The following is a 22,495-nucleotide window of genomic DNA, read 5'->3' as shown; positions in this document are numbered from 1 at the left end:
CTCAGGTTAAAATGGCTATAAAACACTCCTCTACCCAGCTTGATTCTTTGTGTAAATAATTAAAGAAAATAAGCTCTTGACACCATGGCTCCATAAATGCTAGCATAATAAGATATATTTACAAATCAAATATAGCAATGACCAATTATTACCTTTAAATTTGTAGCCCCAGATTTAGCCCCTGGGGAAATAGTTCTCTTGGCTGACACTTGTGGCATCTTTGTATGACAAAATGCAATGGTCCTATTAACTCACTGGCTGGGCAAATGTTGGGCTGGCTGTCTCAAATATGGGATGGCATTTCACTTTTTTATTTACTTAGTCCCGTGTCTACCATTTCTTTCTTTCTAGTGATCTAGACGTCTTGCCTTCTTTCATATTTGAGAATCCTGAAATAAGGCCATGAAACACTTGGCAATATCTTCACGGAGGCTAAATACCCAGAAGCTTAGCTGCATCTCTATGTAGCCCCTGGACATCAGGCAGAGTGTGGACAAGGCGACGCTCCTCTCAGCATCTCGGAGGTGAGCCCATCCTGAGACGCTGCACTGGAAATGAGGGGAGAGTGAGGATCAGATCTCCAGCAGGTTGCCGCCGCCGCAGCCCGCGGCCAAGAGTTCGCCCTTCTTCAGGAACTCCTCTGAGCCCTTGATGTCGACCATCTCATTTAACCCTCCTCACCATTCTGTGAGGTGAAAATTATTTCCTTGTTTAGCAAATGAGGACACTGAGGCACAGAGCAGTTGTGTAACTTCCTCCAGATTCAGATATAGGAGAAAACTAAAATGAGAAAAATAACAGAATTGGGATTTAAACCCAGGACCATCGGCTTTTAAGCACAGGCTTGCTGGGTGCACGACCTTCTTTATGAAAACTTATGCAATATATTCTTCTACAGCCTATACATTTAAAAAATTCATGGGCTTGGCCATTGGGCCCTTGGTAGCTTGATTTTTTAACTCATTTTCAAGGGGAGAGTCACAAGGTCTGGGGGAAAATCAGAAGGGTGTTTTATTCCTTTAAAACAGGGACCTAGACAGTGGATCTCATGCCTTTTCCTCAGCAGCCAAGTTTTTGCCCTGTTTGTGTATGTCATCACATACCTCGTGTTTATTAAATTTGGGTTGCACCAGCTTTCCTTTGGGAAATGCACATCTCTGCCTGGGGGTGCTGGGCAGTGGTTGGGAGCAGAGGTTCTCAGGGCAGGCTCCGTAGTTCAGAAACAAATTTCTCCACTTAATATTCCACTTGACCAATGCCAGGTGCTTAAATTTTTTAAGTCTCGGTATCTTCATCTGCAAAATGGAAATGATGATGATGGTGGTGGAGGCAGTAGCTCTCTGTGGATTAAATGAGATAATGCACAGACAGTGCCTGACACCTAGTAAGAACCTGAAGGCATTGGCTACTGTTACCCGCATAAGCATCGGGCTTTAACACAAGGCTCCACTGAGAATACTCCCTAACCATGGGGCCCCATTGCCTTTTCTCTTTCCAGTTAACTGGGTAGCTAATCAAGATCCTTAAACCCAGAGGCAGAAAAAGGTCATCTTCCAGGATTAGGCCAAATAAAGTCCCAGTGAACTGGAAGCAGACAGATCATCTCAGTTCTACCTTCAGCCCTACTATTAGCTGTGTGACTCTGGGCAAGCCACATTTGGCCTTTAGTGTCTCATGGTCTCAAACACGGGGAAGTCAACCCCCTGAGGTTCCTGCCAGAGTTCACATTCTGTGGTGGGCCCAGGCCGGCATGAGTGAGATAACTTGCAAGAGCTTGTCATTTCCATGCGCCATCTAACCTGAGCCCAGGAAGCCAGGAGCCCAGGCCGTTCCTAAAGTTTGCACTTGAATGACCAGAGCAGCTGCTAACACCCCTAGCCAGGGAGCCCTACACCTCCTTCATCTGAAATCCTCATTAGCTCCAACTGCAGGCCATCTATTACCTCACGCCCATAATGGGAGTTAATTTCTGTTGGGATCAGATGGTCTTCCCCCTGGAAATTTTTATTCATATTTCTTTCCTGTTTTGTGATTCTCAATCGGAGTTTTCTAATAACAGATCATTTCTTTTTGTCTAACTTTAATCTGGTCCTGCTTGACAAGCCCCATCCTTTTCATTGAAGGGTAAGACCACTTAAAGGAAGGCCAATAAGCCCGTGCACTGCTCGGCCGGCTGGGGTGATTTGTCACCCGGTGCAGTGGTGGTCACACCAATGGATTTATCTCAAGGTAAATGGAGATGCTGAGACCCGGGACCTGGAGCTTTGATTAAGGCGCCCTTTTTGTAGTGTTGATAGATGTTGCTTGTGTTTATCTATTTGAAATGCCACTAAATCTGTGAATACAATGGAAAAAGAGAGTACTTTGCCGCTGAAAACATATTAGTGATTTATGTTTCAGTAAGAAGCACAATAAAGAGACAGAGGCTATTAAGAGTGGCTATTTTCATGAGAAATAGTTCTGCTTTAAAACATTATTAACCCCACCTTGATAAAGACTCACATGCATGCATAATCATGTTTACTTACCCCTTCAGTCTGCTGCGCTATGCACTTGAAGCACACATTGTCCAAATATTAATAAGTTAGCAGAATATTTACAGCAAAAGACACCTCACCCAGGACTATTCTGCATGTAAATTTCCTTATTTCAAGATAGGGACACACAATAAACTTATCTAGGAAGCTCTGGAGCTTATATGGACTTCATATTTTTTAAAGCACTCTCAAATTCCACTCACCCTCATTTGCTGGATCTCCAGCGGACCCCCAACCTCCCCCCCCCCAGCATTGTAGTAGAAATAACCAGTAGGGTGACACATAAAGATTATAATGCATGGATATAACTTATAACATGAATCAATGTCATCAAGACGCACCCATTTAAATGAATAGGGTCAGATGAGAGTGCTGTATCACCCTGACTTGTGTGACAGTTACAAATGCATCACCTCGTATGCATAATAGGAGTGTACAAACCAGAAGAGATTTGTAAACTTGGTTCATTTCAAGCAGAACTGACCCACAGGAATGGAAACAAGAGAAAAGACAACTGGGTTGGAGCTGTCGGGGAAATAAGTGATTCTGTGTTTTGTGGTTTCCAAAACCCTAACAAGGATTTAGTCTCTTCCAGCTCCACTGAGGACTGAGTGAGAGGAGCCCAGATCAGGCTCAGCAGGCTGGCTGTTTCTTTACCACGTTCACTTTCCAAGGTGGCAGTGCTTGTACGGGGTCGAGTTGAAGGATAATACCATGGGGGTGGTGGAGGGGGGTGGTGAGAGTTTGAAGTGTGCAGTTCTCACCAAGCAAGTCAGTGGGGGCGGGGGAGGGGGAGTGGGGGATGGCGTAGGGGAAGAACAGGAGAGTTGGGCCTGGCAGAGTTAATATTGTTCAGAGTGTAATTAAGTGTTTGGAAGGTTCTATGCCGTGAGCTATGATTTATTGATACGTTCCGGGGATGTCTCGGCAGCTAGGTGCTCAGCGTGGGAGGGGGCGGGGGCGCCCGGGGAGCAGGGTCCGGGGCTGGGCACCGCGGCGCACCGGGTGTGGAGCACAGCGCTTAGCACAGGCCACACCTGCACCTCATTTGCTTCCGAGCAGCGCCATGACCTGCCTGCTGATGGGGCGCCTTCCCTTTCATCCTCGGGATTATGACAAGTTATTAATTGCCACCATTAGCCGCAGCAGCCTGCCCGAGATCTCTGCTGCTCTCTGGAGGTGAGAAGCTGCGCGTCTGAATGCGGAGGAAAGAGGCGCGGAGCAGCGCGGGGCAAACGGAGCAACAATCTGCCCAAAAGGGATTGTGAGATGGTGAATAATTTATTAGAAAACATTTTTCTTTGTCCTTCCCACAGACCCACAAATCCTCCCCAAGCGCTCTTTACCAGCCTTGCAGATAATGTACTTACACATCTCAGAGCCTGCTAAATAGACTGAAGAGGCCATCGGGTTCACCCTCCTCACTGTGGCTGCTAGGCCCGTGCAGACCCAAAGCGGCCTCAGCCAAAGGGCCTGCTGGAGTGGGCGAAGTAGTTAGACACATTAGCAGAGGCAGGTCGGAAAAGCTGAAGGATGGCTGCCCCGCCTCCTTCCTGGCTCCTGCTTCCCGTATAGAACAGGTATTTTTGCACATATGCCTTATAGCCCTACAATTTCGTTCCTCACCGCAAGCACTCATTCAGTTTCTACTACCATGTGGAGTTGCCAGTCCCTGGCACCTCTGGACAAAGGCAAGGCCACACATCAGCTGCACACCATGCATGCATTCCTTCGACAGAATGGCGAGCTTACTCTACTAGAGACGCAGGCCTAGTTTATGCCACAGATGCACGCTCAAATATCGTGGGCTCTGCATTCCCAGAGATCTGCACAAGAAGGACATAGTCACATCTCCTCCAAGGCTTTGGAAGAATACCAGTTTGGAATCCCACCAAGCATGTGTGCCATCAGTATCTTCTAAGTCAAGGCTTCTATGATACCACGATCTTTTTTTCTTTCAAGCCTTAGAATCTCTTTTTTAAAAAACAAAAAAAATTTATTTGTTTGTTTGTTTGTTTGTTTATAGAGAGAGGGGAAGACAGAGAGAAGAGAGGGAGAAAAACATCAATGTGCTGTTTCCTCTCTTGTGCTCCCCTACTGGGGACCACCTGGCTTGCGACCCAGGCATGGGGCCCTCACTAGGTATGGAACCAGAAACCCTTTGGTTTTCAGGCCAGTGCTCAATCCACTGAGCCACACCAGCCAGGGCTCATCTCGGACTCTTAAAATGGTCTCTGTGACTTGTCTTTCTGGTGTCTTGGTGGTTTCGTTAAGCCCCTCAACAAACCTTTAGTAAGCACTTACTATGTGCCGTGCCTCATGCTGGCCCATGCTGAATAGGTGCATTTGTTCCCTGACATTTGGGAGGACTGCTTAGGTCGTGCAGAGACAGCACCAAGTCTGCAGGTGCCAGGTAGGCACCTTAGCTGAGCAGGAATCAAGCAAACATGAGACAGCCGGACTGGCAGTCTCTGTTGCAGGAGTTTGAACATGCTCTAATGACAAGCATGACTGCTGTTCCCATCCTCCTGCAGGTACTGACAGCCCCAGTCTTTTGGGTAAATTGCCTATCAAGTATAGGAGCACACAGACACATGATAGAAGGCTAACATCATATAAGCCAGAAGATCCCTTATTCCATTTATTTATTTGACCAATACACACAAATAAGTGTATTTATTTGGGTACCTCCATGAGTCAAGCCCCATGGTGGGTGCCAGTCACCTCATACCTATCAGCCCCTGTTGCGTACAGGTTCACAGATCAGTGTGGGAGGTGGTCTAGTGTGTAAAAAAATGATAATTATGTGCGACCAGTACCTGGCCACGGGAGGTACCAAGTGTTCCAGGAGAAGGAAAGAGGAAACAACAATTTCAGGCTTGGGAAGGTGCAGGAGGGTGATTTCCTCAGGGCAAGAATCCGCCGGTTGGGTCTTGAAGGATGAGTGTGCCTCACAGGGAAGAATAGTGACAGAGAAAGGAAGATGGGGAGAAGAAGATAAAAAAAGTGGCACGTGATCCTGGGGTGGACACTAAAGGAGGACTGTTGGTTAATTGGAGTCATTCATTAATCCGTCCATCCATCCATCCATCCTTCCTTTCCTTTTTTTTTAAAAAAGCATTGAAGCTTACCATGCTGTTAGAGACTGAATGTTTGTATTCTTGTATCCTCCTAAAACTCGTATGTTGAAGCCTAAACTCATGCGTGACTGTGTGAGGAGTAGGGAAACCATTAAAGTTAAATGAGGTCATAGGGTGGGGCCAGACACCAGGGAGCTCTCTCTCTTCCCATGTTCACGTATCACAGAAAGACCATGTGAGGACATTGTGAAAAGACAGTCATGTGCAAACCAGGAGGAGAACTTTCCCCAGAAACCAGCCAAACCAACACCTTGATCTTGGACTTCTTGCTTCCAGAGATGTGAGAAAACTAATTTCTGTTGTTTAAGCCATCCAGTCTATGGTATTTTGTTACTGCAGCCCAACACAACTAATGCACATGCTCCTAGAACTATACCAGACACTAAATAATCAAAGATAAGTGAGAACACTCACTGCTCTCAGAAGCTCAAGGCTGTACAGAAAGGGCTGATCAATGGACAAACAGTGGCCACATTAGACATTCTGGTGGATTATGTGATCACCTGCTTGAAATGATCATAACTTATTTTATTATGTGAACAGTTTTATTTGCTCTTAATTAAGCATATTTGAGGATGATGAAAGGATTTGATGGGGAAGCCTTTAATGTTATTTGTCAACATTTCAATTTTTCTCATTTTAGGCAAATGCCACACTCACTTGAATTTAACTGGGTCTATATGATTTGCTTGTAAAAATGAATTGTGAGCAAAAATGACAGGTGTCACTTGCAGGCAGGAACCTGCAAGGGACCAATGGAACTTGCAGAACCAATGATTTGCCAAGTTTCCTCCTCCTACATGGATGGCAACCATCAACATTCCAGGTGTGGGAGGCCCACATCTCTGCCTAGAATGATCAGGGGCAGGAGGCCTATGAAGAAGAGGCAGCATGAGTAAGAAGAGAACCTTTACTGTTTTAAGCCACTGAGATTCAGGGTTTCCTGGTTGTTGCCATGCAATTTAGCCCAGCATGACTAACATAAACAAGAAGAAGTTACTTATATTTTGACCCTGGTAGACATTCTGGAATATTGGTTTTGCCATTGGTAGCCCTAAAAGTAACCTACTATAAGGGGGTCAAGAAACTGGACTTCCAGTTTCTGCTCTGCCTGGGCATCTCATTTATCCACCATCAAATTATAAAACACATTAACCGATTTCCTCACAAGCAGTGAGAAGTTAAGGTTTTCCTTGCTCATCTACCCTTTCAATGTTATACTCTTCATTCCCTATATAATACCCGTTAGCAAAGAAGCCCCTATGAAAAGCAGGCCCTTAGAGACTGCTTTTGTGTGTTCTCCGCTTTCTAGTCTTCCAGAGGAGTTTGCCCTTTCAAGTCCTGTTTGTGGACTCAAGAGTGGAAGGCTCTGGAATTGAGTGTCTGGTTTTATATTTTTTCCTTTTTAAAAAATACATTTTATTGATTATGCTATTGCAGTTGTCCCATTTCCCTCCTTTTATTCCCCTCCACCCTGCACCCTCCCTCCCAACAGAATCACCTCCTCTTTAGTTCATGTCCATGGGTTGTACATATAAGTTCTTTGGCTTCTTCATTTCCTATATTACTCTTGACATCCCCCTGTCTATTTTGTAGACCATTTACGCTTCTTATTCCCTATAAATGTGTCCCCATTCTCCCCCCATACCCCCCCACCCCGCACTGATAACCCTCCACGTGATCTCCATTTCTGTGACTTGGTTCCTGTTGTAGTTGTTTGCTTAGTTTGTTTTTGTTTTTGTATTTTTTGGTTCGGTTTTTGATAGTTTTAAGTTCATTGTCATTTTACTGTTGATAGTTTTGATCTTTTTCTTAGATAAGTCCCTTTAACATTTCATATAATAAGGGCTTGGTGATGATGAATTCCTTTAACTCGACCTTATCTGGGAAGCACTTTATCTGCCCTTCCATTCTAAATGAGAGCTTTGCTGGATAGAGTAATCTTAGATGTAGGTCCTTGCTTTTCCTGACTTTGAATACTTCTTTCCAGACCCTTCTTGCCTGCAAGGTGTCTTTTGAGAAATCAGCTGATAGACTTATAGGAACTCTTTTGTAGGTAACTCTCTCCTTTTCTCTTCCTGCTTTTAAGATTCTCTCCTTATCTTTAATTTTGGCTAATGTAATTATAATGTGCCTTGGTGTGTGCTTCCTAGGATCCAACTTCTTTGGGACTCTCTGAGCTTCCTGGACTTCCTGGAAGTCTATTTCCTTTGCCAAATTGAGGAAGTTCTTCATTTTCAAATAAGTTTTCAATTTCTTGCTCTTTCTCTTCTCCTTCTGGCACCCCTATGATTCTGATGTTGGAATGTTTAAAGTTGTCCTAGAGGTTCCTAAGCCTCTCCTCATTTTTTTTGAATTCTGCTTTCTTCATTCTATTCAGGTCGACTGCTTATTTATTCCTTCTACTCCAAACCGTTGATTTGAGTCTTGATTTCCTTCCCATCATTGTTAGTTCCCTCTGCATTTTCCTTTATTTCACTTTTCATAGCCTTCACTTTTTCCTCTATTTTGTGACCGTACTCAACCAATTCTGTGAACACCTTGATCACCAATGTTTTTGAACTGTGCATTTGATAGGTTAGCTATCTCTTCATTGCTTGGCTGGAGAGATAAGCAATTATCTCTTTGGAGATATCTCTCTGGGCCATTTTTTTCTTTGTCTCTGTGAGCCTATTACATAATAAGGGACAGAGCCATAGGTATTCACCAGGCAGGGCAACTGCTCAGGGATCAACTGGGAGGCAAGGGTTTGTAGTAAATGATATCCCAGCTCGTGCCCAGGGTTTGCAGTTCTTCGCTGTGCTGTGACGCTGTATGTGGGGGAGGAGTCCAAGAGGGAACAGTGTGGTCTACTCAGCTCTTTGCTGGCTTCCAGTCCCCTCTGCTGTTACCCACAGGCAAATTGGGCCCTTCTGTTGTGGATTCCTGGGTGGATGGGTTTGTGTACATTCTAGGACCATGTGGGTCACTTCAGTTATCTCTCCTGTGAAGCTGGGAGTTTCTCCCACTGCCCCTCAATCCCCACAGGTGTTTTCAGTCAGAGGTTTTGAAGCTTTATTTCCTCGCACTGGAACCCTGGGTTGCGAGGTCAGTCTCGGTCCTCTGTTGTTCCTCTCGGTTTATCAGCACACAAATGTGGGACCACCCGCTCTGCCAGCTGCCACCTCACTGGGTCCCCCAGCCACTACTTTGCCCAGTCCGATAGCTGGGGCCTTGCCTGCCCCAGTCCACCAGATGCCACCTTGCTGCAAGTCCTCTCCGCCCCAGCTGCCCATCTCAGCCCCTCCTACCAGTCTGATGAATGTTTCTTCTTTAACTCCTTGGTGGTCCTTGTTTTGGTTGTGCAAGGAGGCACAATGTGTCTACCTACGCCTCCATCTTGGCCGGAAGTCCATGAGTGTCTAGTTTTAAATCCTAGCTCCATCACTTACAGGCTACATGGCCTTGTACAAGTTGCTTACCCTCTTTTAGTCTTAGTTTCCTCACATATAAACTATGAATAATAATAGTACCTGCCTCCTGGGAATGTTTTGTGAATTAAATGGGATAATGAGGACACAATTCACTAAATACTAATCATTGTTATTTTTGGTGTGATCATTATTTTTCACCATCAGGACAGGCTTAAAGCCAAGTGTGCGAAGTCCTTACCGTGAAGCCATGAGACTACTCAGGGATCAACTGGGAGGCAAGGGTTTGTAGTAAGTGATCTCCCAGCTCGTGCCCAGGGTTTGCAGTTCTCCAGCAACACAGGGTTTGTGAAGGGAGGTCCAAACATCTCAGCAAGGTTCTGTCCCAATGGGAGTCCGGCCAGGAGAGGCCTAGGCTACGACGGGTGTGGGTGTGGGCATAGTGCTTTCTCGCGTGGCTTCTCTTTTGGATTCGTAGCAACTCACTTTTGAGAATGATTATCTCCCTTTAGAAAGAAACCAGACCGCCTATCAAAACTGTATTTGTGAGAGGAATTGAGAGGCTAACCCATGGCAGTCTGTCTGGGTTCTCATTGAGTAATTACAATGGCAGTGACTGCTCCATTCAACATGAACTCGGCTTCCAGGGTCAGTCGTCTTCTGAGGCTCTGATGATGCAACTGAAAGAGCTTTTGGGATCTGCCCAAGACAGTGGAAGAAGTATGAAGCGTGATTAACACAGAAGCTCTCTGATGACCACTTGTAATTACGGAAATGGTTTTCTAGTTGAAAAACAATGGCAAACAAGAAAAGAAAAAAATTAAAACATTCTGCTATAATTAACTACTCTCTTTCATATAGAATATTCTATTACTCTGAACCTTTAAAAATCATTTGATAAACTTCTAATGGCGTTTACACATGCCAGGCCGTGTGCCATGGACCAGTGATGCAACGATCACAAGGCCTTGCCTTTCTCTACAAGGAGCTCCTAGGCAGTTAATTGTAGAGCATGTTTCCCAGCCCCTGCTGTGTGCCAGGAGCAGTGTTGTGCTGGGTATAGAGTGGTGAGAAAAATGGAAAGCTCCCTGCCCTCATGGAGCTTAGAGGTCAGTGGCATATTTTTAAAAGCGATGCAAAAAAAAATGACTCAGTGATGAACTGTTTCGATGTCAGCAAAGGAAAAAATGAGGACACCACCAAGGACATGTGCTGGGTGTCAGGGAGCAACATATAGACAAAAAGTGCCATGCACTGGGAGAGGGACACGTGCAAAGGGCTTTCGGAGCACGAACATCGTGTGCTCGTTCATCCTGACTGAGGACCTGGACTGAGCCTGGGGAGATGTGCCCACGGGAGCCCAGGTGCACAGGAAGGACAGAAACCAGCGTGAGTATGTTACAGAAGTATTTTCTCAGAACATAAACCATTAGGGACCTAAAAGCCTGACTTAGTAAAAATTTCATTTTATAGTGTTTCTGCAACTCTGTAGATACACAAGAGTCGTTTTACAGATCATTTATTCCACAAATATTAAACTATTTTATAACATGATACTTATCATTGAAGCAAGCAATTAACACATCTTGCCGCCTCCTGCAAGCTCACTCTGACTGCTCCACACCATCCACCCGCACACGCCCACGAGTCCTCCGTGACTCTGCTCTGTGTCCCATGGCCCCTGTCGAGCCTTCGCTCTAGCATTTCCACACTGTTCTGATCACGGGATTGTTGTTCTCACTGTCTGGACTGGGACACTCCTGGAAGCAGAGACTGTCTGGATCGTCTGTATGTGCCCAGGGCCTAGCTGTCTCAGCGTGGGTTTTCCCAGTAGTACACTCCAAGACAAGGGTTCAAGGGCAAGTAGTTTTATTTGGGAGATGGTCCCAGAGGACAGCAGGAGGGGATTGAAGAGGGGAAAGGGCAGAGGAAAAGAAGCTAATAAGAATAAGAAGTGTGCCCTGGCTGGTGTAGCTCAGTGGATTGAGCGCGGGCCTGCAAGCCACACGACCGTGGTTCGATTCCCAGTCAGGGCACATGCCTAGGTTGCAGGCCAGTTCCCAGCAGGGGACCCATGAGAGGCAACCACACATTGATGTTTCTCTCCTCCTCTCCTTCCCTTTCCCTCTAAAGATAAGTGAATAAAATCTTAAAAAAAAAGAATGAGCAAATTAAAAAAAAAAGAATAAGAAGTGTGTTCTGTGTTCTCAAGCAAGTTACCAACCGCTCTGGAGAGCTTGGGAGGCCACACAGAAAATGCCCAGCGTTGTCACACTCAGAGGTGAAGAACTCAGGGGTGAGGGGCTAGGGCATTTATCCACCAACTCCCCATCTGCTGTTGGTGGAGGGCTGCTCCCAGGGGCATGAGCTCTGCAGCATTTCTGGCTCGCTGTCCTCCCAGGTCAAGCGTGTTTCTGTGACCCGACAAAGCCCTCGCTTGGAGTTACCGGTGCTTGCTGTGAGCTACCTGCACAACAGGGAGTGAGTGACAAGAGATACGGGCGTGGCACCAACAGCCTCCCCTGGGCTAGCTCAGTGCCTGGCACCCAGCTGCTGCTGGCAGGTTTTGATGGTGAACCTAACAAAACAGCCAAGCAGCACACATTGTTAAGGAGCAAAGTCCGGTATGGGCTCCATGGGCAAACCTCATTTTACTGACACGGCATCAAGCGAACAGTGAGCTATGAGGTCTGGGGGCGGCCTGAGTACCTTCGAGGGGGCAGGCAGATGTTCATTTCTGCGGCAGCCAAGGACAGAATGGCTGAGAAGAGCAGCGTGATTTTAACCCCTCCTCTCTCCTTGGCCCAGTTCACATGTAGCCCAATCCAGAGTGAGTAGAGGGATTCCATCTGTGTTTTCTCACCAGAGGGTGTTACAAGCTCTTGCTAAGAGTTGTTACTTTCTGAAAGGTTGTGAATTATAGCAGATGCTACTTATGAACGATATTTAGTAGCAATATGTAGGTTGTAAACTTACACAGTCACAGGCAGATGAGGCCTCTACATGCGACCTTGCAGAGAGAAGACAGCCAGCCTCCTGAAACTCTGTCACATTTCTGGAAGTCCCTCTGGTTGCCCTTCCTGTTCAAAAGTGACAGTGATGATATAGTCCAAGACTTCACCTGAACTGGACCTTGCTGAAGCAGTTTACATGAACAGCCCCATTCAAGGCCTAAACCCATAAAATCGACCCAATATACCCTATAACTTTAAGAAATGTGACTCCAGGAAAATAACAGTAATTCTTACATGTTCCAATGTGGTCATTCTTGAGACTAACCTTCGGGCAGTGTAGTAGATAAGGGCACAGTTCCTGGCTTCAGACTCCCTAGGCTCTGTGCCTCAGTTTCCTCATGGGTAAAATGCGGATGGTGACAGATCTCATCTCCTAGGGTTGGAATGAAGGCTAAAGGAGGCAGCTAATGTACATGAAACTCTTAGAACAAGGTCTTTGAAGAGTTCCCAGCACTATATGAGATCCTGGGTGATCAAAGAATAAATTCATTAAACAAATATTTACTGAGCACCCACTCTGTGCCAGGTACGAGAATACCACAGTGAACGAATACACCTGGTACCTTACAGGGTTAACATCACTCCTGGGAGCAAGCGTGGATGGTGATGATGGACAAACAGCTGGCTGGTGGGGGGAGGGTCCGGGGAGGCTTCCTGGAAAGGAGGACTGTGCTAAAACCCAGGACCTGGTGATGGGCAAAGAGTGTTCCAGGCAGGGACTGGCCCACGCCACGGCCTGGAAGTGAGAGGTGGCACAACGAGACACAGTGGGTCACCGTGGCTGTGACAGGGAGGAGAGGGATGATGCAGGGCGGCCTGGAGAGGAAGGCGGGCACGTGGGGCAGGACCTGTTATCGCTGTTCAAGTGCTGCTCTCTATCCTTTGAGGAAACAGGTGGGAGGTGGGGAGTAAATATACCATTTTTTACTTCTGCCCACTCTTTTGACACTTCTCCCACGTGTCCTTGCCGTGTAATTTTTTACATTGTAAGAATTCCCATTGTGCAAATCCCATTGCACAGACTTTCGCCCAATCACATTGTAAATCCCTCCAGGGCAGGAACCATGAGCCTTCTCCTTCTTGGAACCCTCCCTAGCCACTGCCAGCTCCCAACTCTCCATCTTTCGGCACCTCGCACATCATCTCAGTTCCAGCGTTGCTCCCTTCCGTCTGAGGAGTCTGTCTCCACCACGTGCTGAGGGCCCGAACACCCAGCCTTGCCCCTGTGGGACCTTCCCTCCGCCTGAACCAGACTCCTCCCTCCACCCCTGTCCTGTGGCTACATACAGCCAAAGCTTTCCGATCTCCTTACCTTTTTACCTGGACTCTGGCTCCTAGTTTCCCTCACCACATCCCCCAATGTCATCACTCACCGGACCCTCCTTTTCACCCCAATGCAAATGGCTTGTTGTAACTTTTTTCCCTCTAGAAACAGTGCAGTGGAATGGCAATGGCTTTGGAGTCTGAAAGAGCCGAGCCTGAGTCCTTCCCCCTTGCTCTGAGGTCTCAGGCATGTTCCTTAATCTTTCTGGGCTTCATTTCTCTCATCTGTGCAATGGGGCCAACAATACTTACCGCAGAGTTGTTGTGGTGAGGATCCGATAGTGGTTATGTAACTGAGATGATCATGAAATTGTTGCCTGTGCCCCTGAAAATAATGGACAGTGTGTTTAGGCTTACACTTCTCTACATTTGCACTTTCTTTTCTGGTAACGGATTCAGATGCTGGAAATCTTGTGAAATAGTTATGGTCAATGAAAGACAACTTCTTGGCACAAGACCTCCCTTTTCAAAATCTCTCCTACATATGAGTCCTTGTCATTCTAAGACACTAGGGCATTTTTCAAACTTACTTGTAAATGGTAATTCTGGACCTGAGGGACACATAGCAGCAGCAGCAATCACTAAAAGACCGCAAGTGATTCTGAAGCTGTTTTTCTCCAGAGCAACCCGTGTGTGTACAGCATCCAGACCAATGACATCCTGATTGCCAGGCCAAGTTTCCATCAAGACACTGATGAGTCATAAAGCCCCAGAGCTTTATAACATCAAGTCCCTGATGGACATAGCGGCAGCACCCAAGCCCTTTGATGACATCATGGCCTTAGAGTTAGTATGAGTCCATTCATTACCATGGGCCTAGGCTGGTGCTTCTAAGGGAAAGAGTGGGGGCAAGGAAGCAAATTAAAAAGTATAAACTGAGAAAGGAAGAAAGATTGAAACCATTTAAAACTCAGGAATAAAATTACAGAATCTTCTTGATTACCGAGGTTTGGGAAACCCAAACTGATTGCAGGGAGATTTAATGAATATAGGCACTGGCTGCAGGGCCTCCTTAGGGAGAACTGTGGAGGCCACTGTGTCCGTCAGTTCTGCCCCTTCTCTCTCTCCCCCCCTCCCCTCCCCCACCCCCTCACTACCTGGGCACCTATGAGTGGAGGAGGGAAGGAAAGGTAGAGAGAGGAGCTGCTGACTCATGTAGCACTTACAGTGTGTGCCCAGCACTCTGCCAGCTGCTGCCCATTCATTAGCATGGTGTCAAGAGCAAGTGCGTTGGCAGCAGACAGCCTGGCCACCCTGGGCCAACCTGAACAAGCAGCCTCCATTTCTTTGGGTGTGAAATAACATTGAAGTGATTGGGATCATGAAATAAGGCAATGTCTATAAAGACTTAGGCATTCAAATGAAGTGCTCAATAGTCTCTTAACATTATTCCATTATTTTTCATTACAGGGTGAAGTAGGGCTCTATTCCCATTTTGTGGATGATGACCCCGGTGGTCACAGACTCTGAGTGGACAGTGAGATGCACAGGGGTGAGGGCCATGCTTACCCTGGTCACGGCTGCACCAGCATGGATTCAGTATCTGTGGTTGGGGGAATTCAAGTTCAAATCCAGAGCACTTTCCAGTACTAGGTTGTTGTCCCCAAACAATCCTTTGTATTTGTGGATAGATTAATGGCTAGTACAGGCTCAGAAGCCAAACAGTCAGGGTTTAAGTCCCAAGTCATGGAACTGTTTTGTGAGTTACTTTTCATGTTTTCCCTACCTCAGTCACATCACTCAAGATGTGATGACCTTTTTGTCATCCCTGAGCGTCTCAAAGGGAACCAAAGAAAACGAGTCATTTGTGGGGCAGAGCCTTGAAGAAGAGTCCAGTCCCCCAGAGGCCAGAATAGCCGTGACAGAAAGAAAAACCTCAGGGACAGAATTAGGATGGAGTGTCTGGGGTTCTATAGGTGGTCTCATTCAATCCTCATAAAAGCTCTAGCAGATGATTCCCATTTTACAGACAAGGAAACCGAGGGTCACAGAGGATACGCAGTTCAGCCAGTTTAACCTGTCTTGCTAAAGAGCAAAACAGAGCTTGTTTCCAGGGTAGCTTGTCTCCAAAGCCCATGCTCTTTCCACAAATACAGTCTGCCTCTCTTTATTGTAAAAGAAAAGAAAAAACATATTTGTCAGGCATTGAATTTCACCAGAAAGTAAACTTCTACTGGCTGTTCACTGAGAAGTGATTTCTCTCTGTTTGGAAAGAACATTCGTGTCCCTGGTCTGCTTTCTCTGCACCTGCCCTCTTTTTAATACCCTGCATCTTCACGGTCACGTGGTGTGGGCGGGTCTCCACAGTGTCGTTCTATGGTCAGGCCACAAATTTGAGACTACTTTTAAGAATAATATCTTGTGCTCAACGTGAGTTTTTGTAGAGATAGATAAATAAGCATATTTTTATTATTTAAAAATATACTACTGATTCTGTTTCTTGTAACACAAGAGAGAAGTAGGTAAGAAGTCAACGTGCTGGCTTAAAGACTGAACCCTGTAAAGTTTACAGGCAATATACAGTGAAGCTGAATCTGACAGCCATGAAACAAAAAAATAGCACAATCGCTTTATAGGGGTTTTCCAGGCGACTCTGGAATTCAAGTGTCCAAGTGCAGCTGTGTAATAAAAGAGCGTTTATGATGGCTTTCCAATAGAGGTAGGAGATGGAGAAGAGAATGCTTGTATTAGTGGGCACCCTAACACCAAAAGCCTCGTGAAGAGTGTTTACTAGGTGTGAAAAGTTTGTCTCAAAGAGAAAGGATACTAAACCATAAAGGGAACGAAATCCCTCATGAGCCCAAGGAGCCCTGGAAACATGCAGCATTGATTACTTACTCAACCACCTTTATTGAGCACCTACTATAATACAAAGCTTGGCACAAATAATGCCCCTTTTTATTATAAAATCTTTTATTACAAAATCATAAGCATGTAATTCTATGGCATCACAATATCACACTCTCAAGCACACCATATGACATTTTAGATGAAGTGTTCAAATTAAAACTGTAAATTATTACACCCATATTACTACCCTACCAAACACACTCAAGCAGGCATTACTTCTGTGGGACCCCATATAATAGCAAGCCAATGCCCAACACAGGAGATGCAAAACTAACTAAGGCAAACTTCCTGCCCTCAAGAAAATCTTATCCTCTGAGGGGTAAGACATATATGTAAATAGTGATTATCACACAAATGCTATATTTGAGGTTTTATAAGAGCAAAAATAGCTAATGTTGATTGGGTGCTTACATCATATCATACTTGGTTTTAAGCCCTTGCTATGTTATTAGCTTATTTATTTCTCACAACAGCCCTGTGAAGTAGATACTGTTATTCATGCCATTTTATAGATGAGGATAGAAAAGATGAGACCTATGAAAGCATATTAGAGCCCTGGCTGGTGTAGCTCAGTGGATTGAGCGCGGGCTGCACACCAAAGGGTCGCCAGCTTAATCCCCAGTCAGGGCACGTGCCTTGGTTGTGGGCCAGGTCCCCAGTGGGGGCCATGTGAGAGGCAACCACACATTGATGTTTCTCTCCCTCTCTTTCTCCCTCCCTTCTCCTCTCTTTAAAAATATATAAAATCTTAAAAAAAAAACACACATTGTAGGCAGCTAGCTGCACATGTCCTGGATCTTAAGGATGGACCAGGAGTTTTCTGGATGGAGAAATGAAACAGGGAAGCACATTCTTAACACGGAGAACAGTATTAGCCAAGGCAGAAAGGAGCTCACAGTGTATCCAGGGAACCGAGAGCAATCCTGTGACTACAGTACACGGGGGTCAGAGAGAGATGAGACAGACTGCGAAGGACTTTGGGAGTCACGATCGGGAGTTCGGACAATAAGGAAACAAACGAGGATCTTAGTAAAGGACTCGAGATAGCTTAGCAAGTAACATCGGCAGAGTGTATTACAGGGAAGATTCAAAGTAGGGAAAATAGTTACGGGCCTGAGCGAGGTCAGTGATGGGGAGGCTGACAAAAAGGAAATTTGAGAGATTTATGAATACTTCACTTATATTTCTGTGGTAATGTTTCTGGGGTTTTTTTTTCACTAGGTAGGAAGTATCAGCATATCAGTCCTTGGATTGGTAGGAACTAAACAAATTTTGTCAAATAACTGTTTTGAGTGAATCTAAACTCATTCTCTCACTTTTACCTGGTACAAACACTAGTACATATTTTCAAAGGGCCTTGTATGGTGCCTGGTACATAGTAGGTGCTGAAAATTACACAAATGTATACACACTGGCCTAATAATTTGGGGACCATCCTGAACCTCAAAACTAAAAGCCATTTATTTAATTGAGCACAGTGTTCACTAACTTTTAAGGGAACAGCACACATTAGTTGTAGAGTTCATTGTGTTCGTATTTAAGGGAAATGAGAGTCTCTTCCTGGCCCAAAACATGGCACCTCAGCCTTCTGTTTTGTTTGGTGAGTTACCTCTGCCGTCCTCTTTTGGCAACAGAGAATCCAAACTACCTGCCCAAAGCCACACAGCAAGATGGTGTCAAGAAAAGTTAAATATTTGTGTATCCATCATATGTTCACCTCTAATGCAGCTTCTCCTTCCACTTCAAGAGAAAGGTAGAAAATTATGGAGAGGGAAAGCAAATTCTGCATAAAAGAAAACATTTAAAAAATACAAATGTAGCCTAATTTAATTTCCAATACATGTCTCCACCTTCCACTTCGGGGGGGAAAAAAAGGTTAAAATTCAATTCTCCAAAACGAAGTCATTCGATAGAGGAATATTAACCCGCTCGCCCCTTGTACTTTGACTCGTTTTATCTTCTTTTCATTTTTGTTTGTGGGTCTCTTCATTTTGGTGAGGCCGGGCGCGTTGCTAGGTAACGGGCCCATCGCAGGCCAGCATGTTAGTTTGGCTGGCTGGCCCGGGTGGCAGACTTCCCTAGCGCTGGCTGCCGGCAATGCAGTCTCTTACATAAAGCATTTATCACCGAGCAGGCACCGTAATGGCCACTCAGTGGAGGGGAAATTGAGCTGACCCGAAGGCCAAAGCTGTTAGGGAGACTGGTGGGAAGGGTAAGAGGGTCACAACACCCTTTTCCCACCCACTTAGTGGGCAGTAAGCACTAGCACAGCCCAGCCACTGTTTTTGCTAACATATCCTGAGGCTTTGCACCTGAAATAAATGTTTGCTTGACATTAAGGATAAAAAAAAAAAGAGGCGAAAAAGTAAAATCGGTTTGCTCCAAGAACAATGGGCTATGTGATTTAAAGTTAGCCAAAGTTCCCTCAAGACCTGCTTTTTGGTAGTTATGCTGAAGGGGAGATTTCAGAGGAAATGGGGTGGCCCCTGATAATTTGCATATTCTGACTGTGGTCATACGAACATTTATTTACCTAGCTCCTTGAGCGTGAAAGTAGAGAAATCTAAATATCTACGCTGTAAATAAATTAAATAAATACACATCTATGCTTTTTTTGTTTTTTTTCTTCCATATAAATGGCACCAGCTTTCCATATCAAATGCTGATCATACCAAATTGCTATTATTTTCCAATTTCTATTTAATTACATAATTAATGACTACTTCCTTCAACATTTATTTAAATTTAGCGTGAGTGGAGGCTTAAAATGCAAACCAGGAATTTAAAAAATGGACTTAAATGTACTTTTGCAATGTTGAGTAGCAAGACATGTTGGATGTAATACTTTCCTGTACAATGTTACAGATTTTTTTCTGGAAATGTTCCCTATTTTTTTTGGCTTTTATGTGAATAAACACAGAACAAAGAAAAATGGCATTACGAAAATTAAAAAAGACAAAAGCAAGGAATGAAAAATAAAGATCATTATAAACAGTATGAAATTAGACACAACTATTTCACATATAGCACTGTAGAAATCTTGGCAAAATTCAACTATAGAAAAAAAATAGAAATTCCTTCCAAGACCATTTGTTTTTCTTACTCAACTAGAAGCTGTGCTATTTTTGTTAGAACTTGAAAATTACATGTAAAATTAGATAAGGAGTTTTAAATGTTCTCACATGAAAAAGTAAGTACTAAATACTATCTATAGTTTCACTTTTTATTATCTTTATTATTAAACAATATATAATCTGAATGTTCTTCTTTTCTTTGGTGCAAACTCTTCTCTCTTTTTTCAGATGTGAAACATGTGCCCGCCCCTGAGAAGTCCTCCCTCTAAATTTATTAATGGTGTGATTTTGGCCACATGCGTCCTAGGTGTCCCATCAGAGAGTAGGGGAAGTGATACCTGCTCCATGTATCCCCCTGAGTAACCGAGGGGGTCAGAGAAGATGTTAGCTGTAAAACACCCAACAATATGAGACAATTTTATCACTGTGAAAAAGAAAAATGTTTGGAGAAACTGGAAGGATGAGAGGTAGGTTTTCTAGAGCCCTCAGTATTCTTTCATTTCGGATAGAATTAGGCTGCTGGCCTCGGTGGGGAGCCAGAGACACGAGCCCAGGGCAGTCTCTGTGTCCTTTCGACCAGTTAGCTTCGTTCCGTACCCAGCCGAGAGGAGCTGCCATGGCTTTCCTGCAGAAAGGGAATGGACAGAGTTCAGGACACGAGCAGGGCCCCCTTCTTCGCTCTGGCTCCACTGCCTTCAAACAACAGTATTTAACCAACAAAAGAAGAGACCAAGTCAATCTCAGTTTTAGTGATTCCCTTGAAAGTCATCAAATAAAAATGTGAACTTTAAAATTGATCAGGATTAATTTCACTGACACTGTATCATAACATATATCTCTTCAGAGACTCATTTGTTGGGCTGTGGATGCAAAGAAAGTAAGGAAAGAAATAAATCAGAATACAATAAGGCAATTAGACTTTTGCCATTGATAGAATGCTAAAGATGTCTGATTTATCAAAGCATTAACAAACAGAAGTAAACACAAGACTTATATTTTCTTACAAAATACCTAAGAGAGGAAGATTAAAATAATAACCATAACCATGTGTACCAATAAATTTAATTTATACATGTAGCTCCATTGCTAAAAGATGCTCTTTCATTTGCTAATTTGAAGAGTGTCCCAGCAAGAGATGATTTACCCAGACGGGCTCCACTCTGATGTGGAATTGTTGTTCTCCTGTCCCCGGACGGTCCCACCCCAATGGGGGAGTTCTAGTGAATCTGAAGTACAGCTCAGGAAAGTAAAGGTATTTCATCTTTACCTGTGGTCGTTATCTTTGATCTAAAATTAAACAAATGTATTTAAAGTGTCTTTCTGCATAGTGATCTCAATCCCAGTGTGGTGACAGTAAGAATAATAGTTATAATTGTCCTAAGTTCTTACATACATTATCTCATTTAATCCTGACAATGGTCCTGTGAGTTGATACTCTTATTATCCCCACTTACAGATGAGGAAAGTGAATCTGATAGGGGGATAGCATCCTGCTTTCAATAAACGTCCTAGTCAAGATTTGGAACCAAGCTGGTCCAACTCTAAAAGATGTAGTCCTAATCACTGCAAAATAATTATTTCAAAACATGTACTTGGAAGTCTTGGGAGTCAACTTTCTTTTAAGACAAACTGTGATGCTAATTACAGAAACTGTATAATTTAGCACTGGCTGATGCATAAAAAGTTAAATTTTGATCAAAGGATTTTAGTGGTAAAAGACCCTCAGGAGCCATTGAAATTAAACCTTCATTTCTCAGATGAAGAAGCAGGGGTGAGATGGTGCATAATTTACCTAGAAGCATATCTAAGGTTATTAAATGGGCCTGTGATTGGGTGATCATTTCACTAAGTCAGAGCATATTTGCCTCAAATAGCCAGCATATTGAAAGTATTGTTCAATACACAACTGTTGTTCTACCTACCCAAAATGTATCTCCTGCAAAATGGGGTAGAGCCATGTTAGAGGTCAGGGGAAAACAAAATATTTCATTCAACACTGGCCTCTCGAGGGCCAGCCCCCATGTCAGGCCCTGGAATGTAGAGATGAAGTTCCTTTAGTCTAGGCTTTGCACGGTAATAAAAATCACACAAATTTTTAAGTATTTTAAGTAATTTACTCAAAATTTAAGTTTGAAGACATAAAGAAAGCCCAATATTAACCTCAATAATTTATATGAAACTAAAACGGATGCTCGTCCCCGAGGGTGGCAAAGCATGACCTCACCGGCAAAAGGTGACTGTGTCTAAAGCCATCTCCCCTTTGGAGATGGCAATGGAAGCAAAGCTTCTTAGACCAAAGCACCCCTTCCAGAACACAGTCTACCTAGGAAATGTGATCTGCTTTGTGATTCCGTCGCCAAATAGTCAACTAAACTGGACTCCCTATAAACTTTTCCTAATCAGACCAGGCAGGTGAAAGTAAGCATATTATTATACAAAAAGAGATTCAAAGAATAGAAGGTACAATAATTCAACAAATCTAGTAATGATGAAAAGAGGGCTTCTAATTCCATCAACAGCAATATGTATAAACTCAACCAGTTCAATCTTCTGGTGAGCAAATCTAGAGAGGCTCAGCGATTTGATTTGCCTGAGGTCACACAGCTTGATCAGGGCAGTGCCAAGAGGAGAAGCAAGATCTCTTGGCCCCGTTCTTTGCTTTGCCATAACCTCAGAGGCCCCGGACAAACATCAGTGCCAGAATACACATCAGGAGGATGGAAGAGAAGCAGGAAATTGGCATACACATTTGATTGCCAAGATGGAATAAAATCCACAGTACAAGTTCAGGCTGATTTTTTATAATAAAGCTTCAATTCGTAATTTCAAAGGCACTTTGGATGTTGGAAAGAAGTATTCAAAATCATGAAAGGCAAGGACCTGCATCCAAGATCACTCTATCCAGCAAAGCTTTCATTTAGGATGGAAGGGTAGATAAAGTGCTTCCCAGATAAGGTCAAGTTCAAGGAATTCATCATCACCCAGCCCTTATTATATGAAGTGTTAAAGGGATTTATCTAAGAAAACGAAGGCGATAAAAAATATGAGCAGTAAAAATTATAACAACCTTCAGCCATCAATAGCTAAACCTAAAAGAAAGCAAAAACAAAAGCAAACTAAGCATATAACTAGGAACAATTTCACAGA

Source organism: Sturnira hondurensis, unplaced genomic scaffold (assembly GCF_014824575.4).
Source record: "Sturnira hondurensis isolate 20B ecotype Veracruz unplaced genomic scaffold, ASM1482457v3 Scaffold0000648, whole genome shotgun sequence".
Classification (NCBI taxonomy): Eukaryota; Metazoa; Chordata; class Mammalia; order Chiroptera; family Phyllostomidae; genus Sturnira; species Sturnira hondurensis.
Note: the sequence above shows the minus strand (reverse complement) of the source record.